Source organism: Schistocerca piceifrons, chromosome 8 (assembly GCF_021461385.2).
Source record: "Schistocerca piceifrons isolate TAMUIC-IGC-003096 chromosome 8, iqSchPice1.1, whole genome shotgun sequence".
Classification (NCBI taxonomy): domain Eukaryota; kingdom Metazoa; phylum Arthropoda; class Insecta; order Orthoptera; family Acrididae; genus Schistocerca; species Schistocerca piceifrons.
In genome coordinates, this window is record NC_060145.1 from 419,328,928 (window position 1) to 419,342,944 (window position 14,017).

Here is a 14,017-nt window from a genome sequence, read left to right on the forward strand (position 1 = left end):
CCGTAGATGAGAAGCATGTGTACTTCTCTTCGTTGGTGTACGTTCTACTCACGCAAACTTTCAACTGAAGACGATTGACTGAATGCGCGAATACGTATTTCCCTTGAGTTTCCATTGACGTCCGGCTGATTCTTCAGACTTATTTGCCTGCACTGAACGATTACCTCTTTTTTTAATGAATTGGATTTAGAGGAGAACTTGGTGATTTGTCACGGGTTTAGTGAGTGCTGTGTAGTTCATTAGATAAATGCTCAAACAGATACATGTGCAAGACGATACATGAAAGACGTAGCCCATCACGTGAAGACTAACTTTCAAAAATCTGAAAGTGTACTTTACTAAGCGATTGAAGAGAGTTATCGTATTTTCCCACATCATGTGGTGAGAGTGGGAGAGGCTTAAATACAGTCGTTATTTACGCACATTAATCGAGAATTGTGTAACAAGGCGGAAATGAAGCGTGTACAACATGTACTCTTTACAGAATATTGTACCACACTCTCATAGACTTAAATGTAGAACATATGGAAATAATAATTTTGAAAATATAGGGAGAGGGACACACTATGAAAAGAACGATTGGGTTCAGTCACCAACCAAATACGGAAAAAAATCATTTAAATAAAGAGAAACGTCGAGTATAAGACACACTTAGCGTATAATAGAGTTTAAAATACTTTCTGCAATGTGAATGTGATCCTATCTTAGATTATCATTTTTTGAAAGCCAACGTAAAAGATAGAAGTGAAAACAGATTGTTACCTCGGAGGAAAATAAGAGGAACACCAAAAATATCGGGTGCAGACTAGTATAGTCGACGAAATCTTGCTTCAGCAGAAGCGCTTTGTTGGTGTCAATTATTAGCCTGTAAGTGAACAAGAGGTTTCTGAAACTGTATCTCTTGGGCAAAAAACGGCATGGATAAGAAATTTGCGCAATAGTACAACTGGAGAAGAAAAGACTGGAAGAATTTTAACTGACTTACTATGGATGTGTGCTAGAAATGAGTGGACCAATAAAGTACGAAATGAAAAGGTAGTAAAAATAATTACACTTCTGGCCATTAAAATTGCTACACCACGAAGATGACTCGAAATTAAACCGACAGGAAGAAGATGCTGTGATATGCAAATGATTAGCTTTTCAGAGCATTCATAAAAGGATGGCGCCGGTGGTGACACCTACAACGTGCTGACATGAGGAAAGTTTCCAACCTATTTCTCATACACAAACAGCAGTTTAACGGCGTTGCCTGGTGAGACATCGTTGTGATGCCTCGTGTAAGGAGGAGAAATACGTACCATCAAGTTTCCGACTTTGATAAAGGTCGGATTGTAGCCTATCGCGATTCCGGTTTATCGTATCGCGACGTTGCTGCTCGCGTTGGTCGAGATCCAGTGGCTGTTAGCAGAATATGGAATCGGTGGGTTGAGGAGGGTAATAATGAACGCCGTGCTGGATCCCAACGGCCTCGTATTACTAGCAGTCGAGATGATAGGCATCTTATCCGCATGGCTGTAACGGATCGTGCAGCCACGTCTCGATCCCTGAGTCAACAGATGGGGACGTTTGCAAGACAACAACCATCTGCACGAACAGTGCGACAACGTTTGCAGCAGCATGGACTATCAGCTCGGAGATCATGGCTGCGGTTAGCCTTGACGCTGCATCACAGACAGAAGCGCCTGCGATGGTGTACTCAACGACGAACCTGGGTGCACGAATGGCAAAACGTCATTTTTTCTGATGAATCCAGGTTCTGTTTACAGTATCATGATGGTCCCATCCGTGTTTGGCGACATCACGGTGAACGCATATTTGAATCGTGTATTCGTCATCGCCATACTGGCGTATCACCCGGCGTGATGGTATGGAATGCCATTGGATATATATCTCGGTCACCTCTTGTTCGCATTGACAGCACTTTGAACAGCGGACGTTACATTTCAGATGTGTTATGACCCATGGCTCTACCATTCGATCCCTGCGAAACCCTACGTTTCAGTAGGATAATGCGCGATTGCATGTTGTACGTCCTGTACGGGCCTTTCTGGATACAGAAAATGTTCGACTGCTGCCTTGCCCAGCACATTCTCCAGATCTCTCACCAATTGAAAACGTATGGTCAATGGTGGCCGAGCAATTGGCTCGTCACAATACGCCAGTCACTACTCTTGATGAATGGTGGTACCTTGTTGAAGTTGCATGGGAAACTGTACCTGTACACGCCATTCAAGCTCTGTTTGACTTAATTCCCAGGCGTATCAAGGCCGTTATTACTGCCAGAGGTGGTTGTTCTGGGTACTGATTTCTCAGGATCTATGCACCCAAATTGCGTGAAAATGTAATTACATGTTAGTTCTAGTATAATATATTTGTCCAATGAATACCCATTTATCATCTGCATTTCTTCATGGTGTAGCAATTTTAATGACCTGTAGTGTATGTGATTCGACGTCTATTAAAATCATTTCGAAACCCGTACCGTTTAATAAAGGACATTGTTTCAGAGGTGACTTCTGTTTGTTGTAATTAAAAGCTACCACTGACGAGTCACGAGCAGATACGCTTAGAAGAAGAATTGTACGGGCAGCCAAATATTTGAATAATTAAATTGCGCTGGCGAGGATGCTAGGACAGCAGATGTATAAAGAGTGATAACCTGAAACGGTGCAAGTACCGTTTTTCTTACAAAATGAGTTTTCAGTAATATTGTGCCCTCAGCACTATGTTGGATGTTCCTAGACTAGATTCAGGAGTACAAATACGGAGAAAATCTTTCAAATACGCGTTAGTAGAAGGCGCATGGTCTTCGTGCCAAGCTGAGTGTCCCTCTTGAGTTCGAAAAATTGAAAGATGAGAATTGTTTTTCTTGACTACAGCTGTACTAGATAAAAACTTAATCCTGTATTTCTGTAGTTGTTTTATCACAGATTACACATTGTGTCTCAGATTTAATGGCCATTGCAACGAAAAATTAATTCCTGCTATTTTATTAAAAAATAACATTGGTTGTGGTTAAAATACAAGTTTAATCTTGTAAAGAGGGAAACAGTAAGCAGTCAATGTTAATAATGCTACTTATTTGCACAAATAGCACTGCTACTGGTTTCGAACTGACATGTGCATCTTCAGACGGCTGTTCACTTATTACTTCTGTTGTTGTTTATGTTAATTGCTGAAGAAAACAGCAAACAACTAATGTAAAGAACAAGAAATGTGATATAATCGTGCACAGCCGTCTGAAGATTAACCCGTCGGTCCGAAACCGATAATGGAGCTATTTGGATAAAAAAAAATGGTATTGTTAACAGTGGCTAGCTACTGTTTTTTATTTGCAAGATTCAATTTGCAAACACTTTCCCACTGAAACTGAGAACTAGTCAGTTTCCTGGTATGAGATTTAGAACGTTCTGAATATAATTTACATTCTAATTTGTCTCATTACATTTTTTGGCGATGCGATGAGCAGCAAATTTCTGTGGTGTCAGAGTACCTTCTCAGTTTTCTGGATACAAATCAGTTATGTAAAAACAAAGATACATTTTTTCCATAATCCCGAAAAATGTGAAATTTGGAAAATAGAAAGTTTTCGATTTATACTCTTAACATAGTGATGAAGAGATTAGGAGGTTGGAGGACAATATCAAAACAGTAGAAAGATTAGGACAGAAGAGTAGAAGAAGGAAAAGAGAAAGAAGACAGAAACGTAGAAGGCGATTGTAATACATAAAACCTTCAATAATATGCGACCGATCTGCACGATGTGAAGGAATCCTACTACATATGAAGCAAGATAGTATACGACGTTTGAAGAAACAGTACATAAGAAGCACTCTAGTGCAGGCAGACAGAGCATACCTCGGCAAAAGAAGTCTTCTAGTGTCAAAAGTAGGTACTACCTAAATAAATAAATTCTTGAGTTCGTATGACTTGAGCTGAACAATGTGTGGACGTGAATCACCGACTGTGTGAAACCTGGAAAACAAAAGGATCGGAGCGTTTGAGGAAAAGCTTGACAGAAGATTGCTGAAAATAAATTGCATGGGTAAGATAATAAGTGATTTGGTCCTCTGTAGAAACGCAAATGAATGCATGCTCGAAGAACAATGACTAGAGAAACCGACAATTGATTGGACCTGTGTTAAGAGGGCAGGGAGTAGCTGTCATGATAGTGGAGGGTCTTTCAGAATACAAAAATCGCTGTGGAAGAAAGAGTATATGCAACAAATAACTGATAACGTATTGCGCACATATATACAGGATGATCCATTGATCGTGACCGGGACAAATATCTCACGAAATAAGCGCCAGACGAACAAACTACAAAGTACGGCCGGCCGGTGTGGCCGTGCGGTTCTAGGCGTTTCACTCTGGAACCGCGTGACCGCCACGGTCACAGGTTCGAATCCTGCCTCGGACATGGATGTGTGTGATGTCCTTAGGTTAGTCAGGTTTAAGTAGTTCTAAGTTCTAGTGAACCGATGACCTACGAAGTTAAGTCCCATAGTACTCAGAGAGATTTGAACCATTTTTACAAATAACGAAACTTGTCTAGCTCGAAGGGGGAAACCACATGGTGCTATGGTTGGCCCGCTAGATGGCGCTGTCATAGGTCAAACGGATATCAACTGCGTTTTTTAAAAAATAGGAACCCCCATTTTTTATTACATATTCGTGTAGTACGTAAAGAAATATGAATGTTTTAGTTGGACCCCTTTTTGCGCTTTGTGATAGGTGGCGCTGTAATAGTCACAAACATATGGCTCACAATTTTAGACTAACAGTTGGTAACCGGTAGGTTTTTTAAAATTAAAATGCAGAACCTAGGTACGTTTGAACATTTTATTTCGGTTGTTCCAATTTGATACATGTACCTTTGTGAACTTATCATTTCTGAGAACGCATGCTGTTACAGCGTGATCACCTGTAAATACCACATTAATGCAATAAATGTTCGTCCGCGGTGGTCTCGCGGTTCTAGGCGCGCAGTCCGGAACCGTGCGACTGCTACGGTCGCAGGTTCGAATCCTGCCTCGGGCATGGATGTGTGTGATGTCCTTAGATTAGTTAGGTTTATGTACTTCTAAGTTCTAGGGGACTGATGACCACAGCAGTTGAGTCCCATAGTGCTCAGAGCCATTTGAACCATTTTTGCAATAAATGCTCAAAATGATGTCCGTCAACCTCAATGCATTTGGCTATACGTGTAACGACATTCCTCTCAACAGCGAGTAGTTCGCCTACCGTAATGTTCGTACACGTATTGACAATGCGCTGACGCATGTTGCCAGGCGTTGTCGGTGGATCACTATAGCAAATATCCTTCAACTTTCCCCACAGAAAGAAATCCGGCGAACGGTCCGGACACTTGGATGATGTCGTCCAGGATACCGAGCAGCATACATAGCACACGCCCGTTGGGCATTTTGATGACAATAGCCATACATCAACACGATATCGACCTTTTCCGCAGTTGGTAAACGGTCCATTTTAACACGGGTAATTTATCACGAAGCAAATACCGTCCGCACTGGCGGAATGTTACGTGGTACCACGTACTTATACGTTTGTGACTATTACAGCGCCATCTATCACAAAGCGAAAAAAGTGGTCCAACTAAAACATTCATATTTCTTTACGTACTACACGAATATGTAATTAAAATGGAGGTTCCTATTTAAAAAAACGCAGTTGATATACGTTTGGTCTATGGCAGCGCCATCTAGCGGGCCAGCCATAGCGCCATCTGGTTTCCCCCTTCATGCTAGACGACTTTCGTTCATTATAGTTTTTTCGTTTGATGCTTATTTCGTGAGATATTTTGTCCGGTCAGTATCAATGGACCACCCTGTATACTGTCGGGAAAGAAATCGCAAGACTAAGAAGGAGCTGCGCGACATAAAGGGGGGCTAGTAGGCGTCTTTCTACATCTGAAAAATGATGTCTATTCAGATTTCACGCCCCATGAACCATGGACCTTGCCGTTGGTGGGGAGGCTTGCGTGCCTCAGCGATACAGATAGCCGTACCGTAGGTGCAACCACAACGGAGGGGTATCTGTTGAGAGGCCAGACAAACGTGTGGTTCCTGAAGAGGGGCAGCAGCCTTTTCAGTAGTTGCAAGGGCAACAGTCTGGATGATTCACTGATCTGGCCTTGTAACAATAACCAAAACGGCCTTGCTGTGCTGGTACTGCGAACGGCTGAAAGCAAGGGGAAACTACAGCCGTAATTTTTCCCGAGGACATGCAGCTTTACTGTATGATTACATGATGATGGCGTCCTCTTGGGTAAAATATTCCGGAGGTAAAATAGTCCCCCATTCGGATCTCCGGGCGGGGACTACTCAAGAGGATGTCGTTATCAGGAGAAAGAAAACTGGCGTTCTACGGATCGGAGCGTGGAATGTCAGATCCCTTAATCGGGCAGGTAGGTTAGAAAATTTAAAAAGGGAAATGGATAGGTTGAAGTTAGATATAGTGGGAATTAGTGAAGTTCGGTGGCAGGAGGAACAAGACTTCTGGTCAGGTGACTACAGGGTTATAAACACAAAATCAAATAGGGGTAATGCAGGAGTAGGTTTAATAATGAATAGGAAAACAGGAATGCGGGTAAGCTACTACAAACAGCATAGTGAACGCATTATTGTGGCCAAGATAGATACGACGCCCACACCTACTACAGTAGTACAAGTTTATATGCCAACTAGCTCTGCAGATGACGAAGAAATTGAAGAAATGTATGATGAAATAAAAGAAATTATTCAGATAGTGAAGGGAGACGAAAATTTAATAGTCATGGGTGACTGGAATTCGAGTGTAGGAAAAGGGAGAGAAGGAAACATAGTAGGTGAATATGGATTGGGGGACAGAAATGAAAGAGGAAGCCGCCTGGTCGAATTTTGCACAGAGCACAACATAATCATAACTAACACTTGGTTTAAGAATCATGAAAGAAGGTTGTATACATGGAAGAACCCTGGAGATAGTAAAAGGTATCAGACAGATTATATAATGGTAAGACAGAGATTTAGGAACCAGGTTTTAAATTGTAAGACATTTCCAGGGGCAGATGTGGACTCTGACCACAATCTATTGGTTATGACCTGTAGATTAAAACTGAAGAAACTGCAAAAAGGTGGGAATTTAAGGAGATGGGACCTGGATAAACTAAAAGAACCAGAGGTTGTACAGAGATTCAGGGAGAGCATAAGGGAGCAATTGACAGGAATGGGGGAAATAAATACAGTAGAAGAAGAATGGGTAGCTTTGAGGGATGAAGTAGTGAAGGCAGCAGAGGATCAAGTAGGTAAAAAGACGAGGGCTAGTAGAAATCCTTGGGTAACAGAAGAAATATTGAATTTAATTGATGAAAGGAGAAAATATAAAAATGCAGTAAATGAAGCAGGCAAAAAGGAATACAAACGTCTCAAAAATGAGATCGACAGGAAGTGCAAAATGGCTAAGCAGGGATGGCTAGAGGACAAATGTAAGGATGTAGAGGCCTATCTCACTAGGGGTAAGATAGATACCGCCTACAGGAAAATTAAAGAGACCTTTGGAGATAAGAGAACGACTTGTATGAATATCAAGAGCTCAGATGGAAACCCAGTTCTAAGCAAAGAAGAGAAAGCAGAAAGGTGGAAGGAGTATATAGAGGGTCTATACAAGGACGATGTACTTGAGGACAATATTATGGAAATGGAAGAGGATGTAGATGAAGATGAAATGGGAGATATGATACTGCGTGAAGAGTTTGACAGAGCACTGAAAGACCTGAGTCGAAACAAGGCCCCCGGAGTAGACAATATTCCATTGGAACTACTGACGGCCGTGGGAGAGCCAGTCCTGAGAAAACTCTACCATCTGGTGAGCAAGATGTATGAAACAGGCGAAATACCCTCAGACTTCAAGAAGAATATAATAATTACAATCCCAAAGAAAGCAGGTGTTGACAGATGTGAAAATTACCGAACTATCAGCTAAATAAGTCACAGCTGCAAAATACTAACACGAATTCTTTACAGACGAATGGAAAAACTAGTAGAAGCCAACCTCGGGGAAGATCAGTTTGGATTCCGTAGAAACACTGGAACACGTGAGGCAATACTGACCTTACGACTTATCTTAGAAGAAAGATTAAGGAAAGGCAAACCTACGTTTCTAGCATTTGTAGACTTAGAGAAAGCTTTTGACAATGTTGACTGGAATACTCTCTTTCAAATTCTAAAGGTGGCAGGGGTAAAATACAGGGAGCGAAAGGCTATTTACAATTTGTACAGAAACCAGATGGTAGTTATAAGAGTCGAGGGACATGAAAGGGAAGCAGTGGTTGGGAAGGGAGTAAGACAGGGTTGTAGCCTCTCCCCGATGTTGTTCAATCTGTATATTGAGCAAGCAGTGAAGGAAACAAAAGAAAAATTCGGAGTAGGTATTAAAATTCATGGAGAAGAAATAAAAACTTTGAGGTTCGCTGATGACATTGTAATTCTGTCAGAGACAGCAAAGGACTTGGAAGAGCAGTTGAATGGAATGGACAGTGTCTTGAAAGGAGGATATAAGATGAACATCAACAAAAGCAAAACAAGGATAATGGAATGTAGTCGAATTAAGTCGGGTGATGCTGAGGGAATTAGATTAGGAAATGAGGCACTTAAAGTAGTAAAGGAGTTTTGCTATTTGGGAAGCAAAATAACTGATGATGGTCAAAGTAGAGAGGATATAAAATGTAGACTGGCAATGGCAAGGAAAGCGTTTCTGAAGAAGAGAAATTTGTTAACATCCAGTATTGATTTAAGTGTCAGGAAGTCATTTCTGAAAGTATTTGTATGGAGTGTCGCCATGTATGGAAGTGAAACATGGACAATAAATAGTTTGGACAAGAAGAGAATAGAAGCTTTTGAAATGTGGTGCTACAGAAGAATGCTGAAGATTAGATGGGTAGATCACATAACTAATGAGGAAGTATTGAATAGGATTGGGGAGAAGAGAAGTTTGTGGCACAACTTGACCAGAAGAAGGGATCGGTTGGTAGGACATGTTCTGAGGCATCAAGGGATCACCAATTTAGTATTGGAGGGCAGCGTGGAGGGTAAAAATCGTAGAGGGAGACCAAGAGATGAATAGACTAAGCAGATTCAGAAGGATGTAGGTTGCAGTAGGTACTGGGAGATGAAAAAGCTTGCACAGGATAGAGTAGCATGGAGAGCTGCATCAAACCAGTCTCAGGACTGAAGACCACAACAACAACACGCATAAAGATGGCATTGCTAGTGCCTCTATGAAGATGCAAATGAGGTTTGCTTTAAATACACGCTGTAACTGTCGTGAGCGTTAGTTTGCTTCGAGACTGGACGAGGTGGATTGATGTGAGACAAGAATACTTTTAATGTGACAGACACGGCATTATCTGTACGCCTCAATGAGTTTGAACTAGGTCTTGCAATAGGGTTACGAGAAGGTGGCTGTTCCATCAGCGACACTACAGAAACACTTGACAGGAATCATACTACAGAAACACTTGACAGGAATCGAGACACTGTACAGGATTGCTGGCAGCTGTGACTAGGAGGATGTCATGTCGCAAGAAGACCAGACTTCCGAAAACCACGTGGCACTACCGAGAAGGGAGACCATCGAACTCGATATATGGCTTTGGCGCATCGTACTGCATCTGCAGGAGCAATATGAGCAGCAGTTGGCACCACGATGACACAACGAACTGTTACAAATCGAATACTTTAAGGACAACTTCGAGCCAGACATCCTGTAGCGTACATTCAACTGACCCTAAACCACTGCCATTTGTGTAAAGCGAGTGCTCATTGGATTGCAGAATGGAGGTCTGTTGTGTTTTCTGATGAAAGCTGGTTCTGCCTCGGCACCTGTGATGCCTGTGTGTTGGTTAGAAGGAGACCTGCTGAGGGCGTTCATCCAACCTGTCTACGTGCTAGACATACTGCTCCTACACCTCGAGTTGTGGTCTGCATTTCGATGGCGCACGCAAGCAGGAGCACTCTCCTGGTTATCCCACGTACTCTGACTGCAATGTTGTACCTCAGTCTGGTGATTGGACTTGTTGTGCCGCTGTTCATAAACAGCATTCCAGGGGGTATTTCCCGGCAGCATAACGCTCGTCCACATATCGCTGTTGTAACCCAACACGCACTACAGAGTTCCCTGGTCTGCTTGATCACTAAATCTGCCTCCAATCGAATACAAATGGGACATCACCCGACGACAACTACTCCGGCGTCATCCACAAACAGCATTAACCATCCCTGTATTGACCGACCAAGTGCAACAGGCACGGAACTCCATCCTACAAACTGACATCCAGCCCTGTACAACACAAGGCTTGCACGTTAGTATGGTTGCATTCAAATTCTGGTGGGTTACACTGCTTATTAGTGTATCAGCATTTAATATTTCCTGTGGCTTATCCCGCACTTACATTAACCTGTTGTCTTACACTGTTAATAACTTACACATGTTACCTAGGAAAATGAATTCCAAACATTTCATTTCTCTACATTAATTATTTTCTGGTATTGCGATTTCTTCCCATCTGTGTATAACAAGATCATTATTTGATTACATAACTAGTGCCGGCCGCTGTGGCCGAGCGGCTCTAGGCGCTTCCGTCAGGAACCGCACGGTCGCAGGTTCGAATCCTGCCTCGGGCGTGGATGTGTGTAATGTACTTAGGTTAGTTAGGTTTAAGTAGTTCTAAGTTCTAGGGGACTGATGACCTCAGATGTTAGGTCCCATAGTGCTCAGAGCCATTTGAACCATTTTTGAACATAACTGGTGACAAATCACTGGTAACAATAACAACTCTGAAATATGTAGAAGTAACCGCCAGGTCTAATCTCAAATGATAACGTCAGACTGAATGCATGAAAAGCAGACGATTCATTGGAAGACTCGTAATGAAATGTAATTCATTCGCGAAGAACTTCCCTATAAAACGTTTGCTCGACCAATTCTTGACTACTGTTCATCACTCTTGGACCCTTGACAAATGGGATTAACAGAATAGGTAGAAAAGATCCAATGAATAATGGAGCGTTTCGTCACGGGATCGTCTAGTAAGTGTGAAGCCATAACGGAGGTGCTCAGCAATCTCCTGTGACGGAGAGGTGCTGTGCATCGCTGAGAGGTTTACTGTCGAAATGCAGAGAGCGAACGTCCCGAGTAGAGTCGGACGGCAAATTGCATCTTTGCAAACACACATCTTTCAAGAGACGATAATCACGGAAGTTAGAGCTCGTAAGGAGGTTTAGCGACAGGCGTTATTCCCACGCGCCATTCGCGTTAGAAAAGGGAATAGGAAAAGATGATAGTGGTACTAGAGGTGTTCACCGTCACACACGTAAAGGAGTCTAGCGGAGAACAGATGTAGATGTAGATGTAAGTGCTCCTCATTGGCACAGGAGAGGAAATCGTAGTTGGCCATGTTAAACTAGTGGACGGACTGATTACAACAGGAAAAAGACATGTCTAAATGATACTGATTTCGCCATTTGATTGTTGTGCTCTTTACTTCTGAATTTCAGCTCTGTAGGCATTTTGAGGTGATTCGCTATTAATACTCCGAAAACAGTTTTTCATATGGATTAGGAGGCTTCACATACCAAACAACAGGAATTGATATAACGATCCCTGTGAATGTGATGTTCTTGCGGTATCCCATGGCAAGGGAAATAACTAATTTGGAAATGACAATAGTGAATGACTTGAAAATGGTTACAGAGCTGATATTATAGTAATGTCAAAAAGGAATTAAAATAAGAGTCAAATGGAAAAGTATTGTGACGTCTAATGATAAAAAAGTATAAAAAAATTGAAAATTTGGGAATACGTATCGGTGTTGGATGAAAGTGAAAGTAATTGATTAAAGACAAAAGGGGAAAGAAGGGATACACTGCAATTAATAATAGTAAAATTTTTCGCTAGAAGGAGCAGTAGAGGGAAGGAATTGTAGGGATTGTCATGTATTAGAATAAGTAAACTGAGTTATTGAGGATATTTAACATAGAAGACATGTAGAGATGAAGCGATTAGTAGATGATGGGAGGAGACGGAAACGACATTAAAAAAATTCGAAAGGTTTGGAGAGAATATAAGCAGAGGAAGTAGAAATAGAACTAGGAGAAAATTAAGATGAAAACAGCAACAGGAGGCTAGAATGCGAAAAAAGATAACACAGACGTTTCAATCCGGGCTTTTGAAAGTTACAAACAAAATCCGGGAAGACGTGTAGGTGTTGATTAGAAGTCAAAAGACGGAGTTGCAGCAGTGCAGTGAGAAATAGGCATCTTGACACTGGAGGGAGCAGTAAAGGTAAATATTACAACGGTAGTCAAGTGTTAGAATAAGTGAAACGCGAAATCGACGACGCTGGGTGTATAAAACAAGTACAGATGAAGAGATTAGCTGAAGTTGGGAGCAGATGGAGGAGAACATCAAAACAATCGAACTACGTGGAGAGAAAAGCATAAGAAGAAGCGGAAGAAGAAAAATATAATAACAATAATAACGAGAAGAAGAACAAGAAGTAGAAGAAAAAGACATTAGATAAATAGAATGAACAAAGACAATGTATTATTCCTTTTGGGTGTACTGACACGTCATCTTACAAAATACTGAAGACTCTAAAATAGGGAGGTTTTGACCGTGTTGCGGTACGCTTTCTTCTGTCATTGATGGATATTTTAATATAAGTTGTACTGCAAGCATAACAATTCTAAAGAGACTGACACGTGCTGTAGAAGCCTGTTTATTGTAATAAGCAGAAGGGTTGCGGTACAATTTGGAGTAATTAAATTTTTCGCTGGAAGGAGCACTAGGGGCGAAAATGCAAAGGTAGTGAAATATTAGAATAAGTAAAAAGGGTTATTGAGAATCTTTGGTGAAGAAGGTATGGATATATGAAAAGATTAGCAGAAGATGGGAGCAGACAGAGAACAACATCAAAAAAGTAGAAAGTTTTGCAGAGAAATTGAGCAGAATAAGAAGAAATAGAACAAGGAGAAAAATACAACGGAAAGAGCAACAGATACAGTGGAATGGAGAAAGGAACAACACAAGCATTGTAATCTGGCCATTTAGAAAGTTCTGAACAGAATTCGGGGAGACAGGCGTGTGTTAATTAGAATCTGAGGAGTAAGAAAGTCGAGAATGAAATTTGTGGGGACTCGGAGGTGTTGGGATCAGGGTGAAGTGGTTTGGTGGAGAGCAGGCAGATCCCCACCTGTGGGCGGGCCGCCACTTGTTGCGAGGCCGCGCTGGCTCCGGCGCCGACTCACCTGGAGAGCTGTGGCTGGTGGCGGCGGAGGCCGGTCCGCTGTCGGGCATGTGCGGGGGCTGCCGTCGCGACGCAGAGTGGAGAGCCGACGCAGCCGCCGGCCGACGCGACGCCCCCGCGCGACGCCAGCGCCACGCGGAGGGTACGCGAAGCCGGCCCCGTGGGCGGCGAGCGGCGGGCGGCTGGGGGCGGCGCTGATTGATGGTCGCTGTCGCGCTAGGGCCGAGTCATACTAGGGATGGCTGGTGATACACTGGCTGCCAGATACAAGTGAAATGGGTAAAACCAACTTGTTAAAGAAGCTACACGCCATTCGTGGCATGCTCAACGTTGGAACGACAGATCGGCTCTAAAATGTACTGTTTATTAAGGCTTACGTGTTTGGTAAAATTAACCATAATATAGTAGCTATATACCGATACCATCGGACGTGGCGTGCAAAATATTGGCGATTGCTTGATGGTGCGTCTGGATAGGAGACATTTTCAAAATTTCCTTCAACACGGCAACCCTAAAAGGAAAGAGAGATGGCCTGGGCATAAGACACGTCTACATCAACGAGGGGTGGTCTATACGTTATGCAAAACATACTTTTGTCTCAGCCAATTTCGACTGAAAAAATGAGGGATTTGTTGTGGGGCGTCGTAGAACATTACCTCTTTAGCCCCTATAATTTCATGAAGTTCTGGTAGACGGTGGGGCTATACA

The 14,017-nt window shown here is 42.4% G+C and overlaps 1 protein-coding gene across 1 annotated transcript in view; it reads right to left on the reverse strand.

The window, feature by feature from the left end:
- Positions 1–13,386, reverse strand: part of LOC124711597 (neo-calmodulin-like) — a 468,518-nt gene extending 455,132 nt beyond the window's left edge. The window contains exon 1 of the mRNA XM_047241753.1: positions 13,311–13,386. The gene's annotated coding sequence lies outside the window, so the exon portion shown is untranslated. The remainder of the gene's footprint in view (positions 1–13,310) is intronic.
- Between the last annotated feature and the right edge of the window lie 631 nt (positions 13,387–14,017).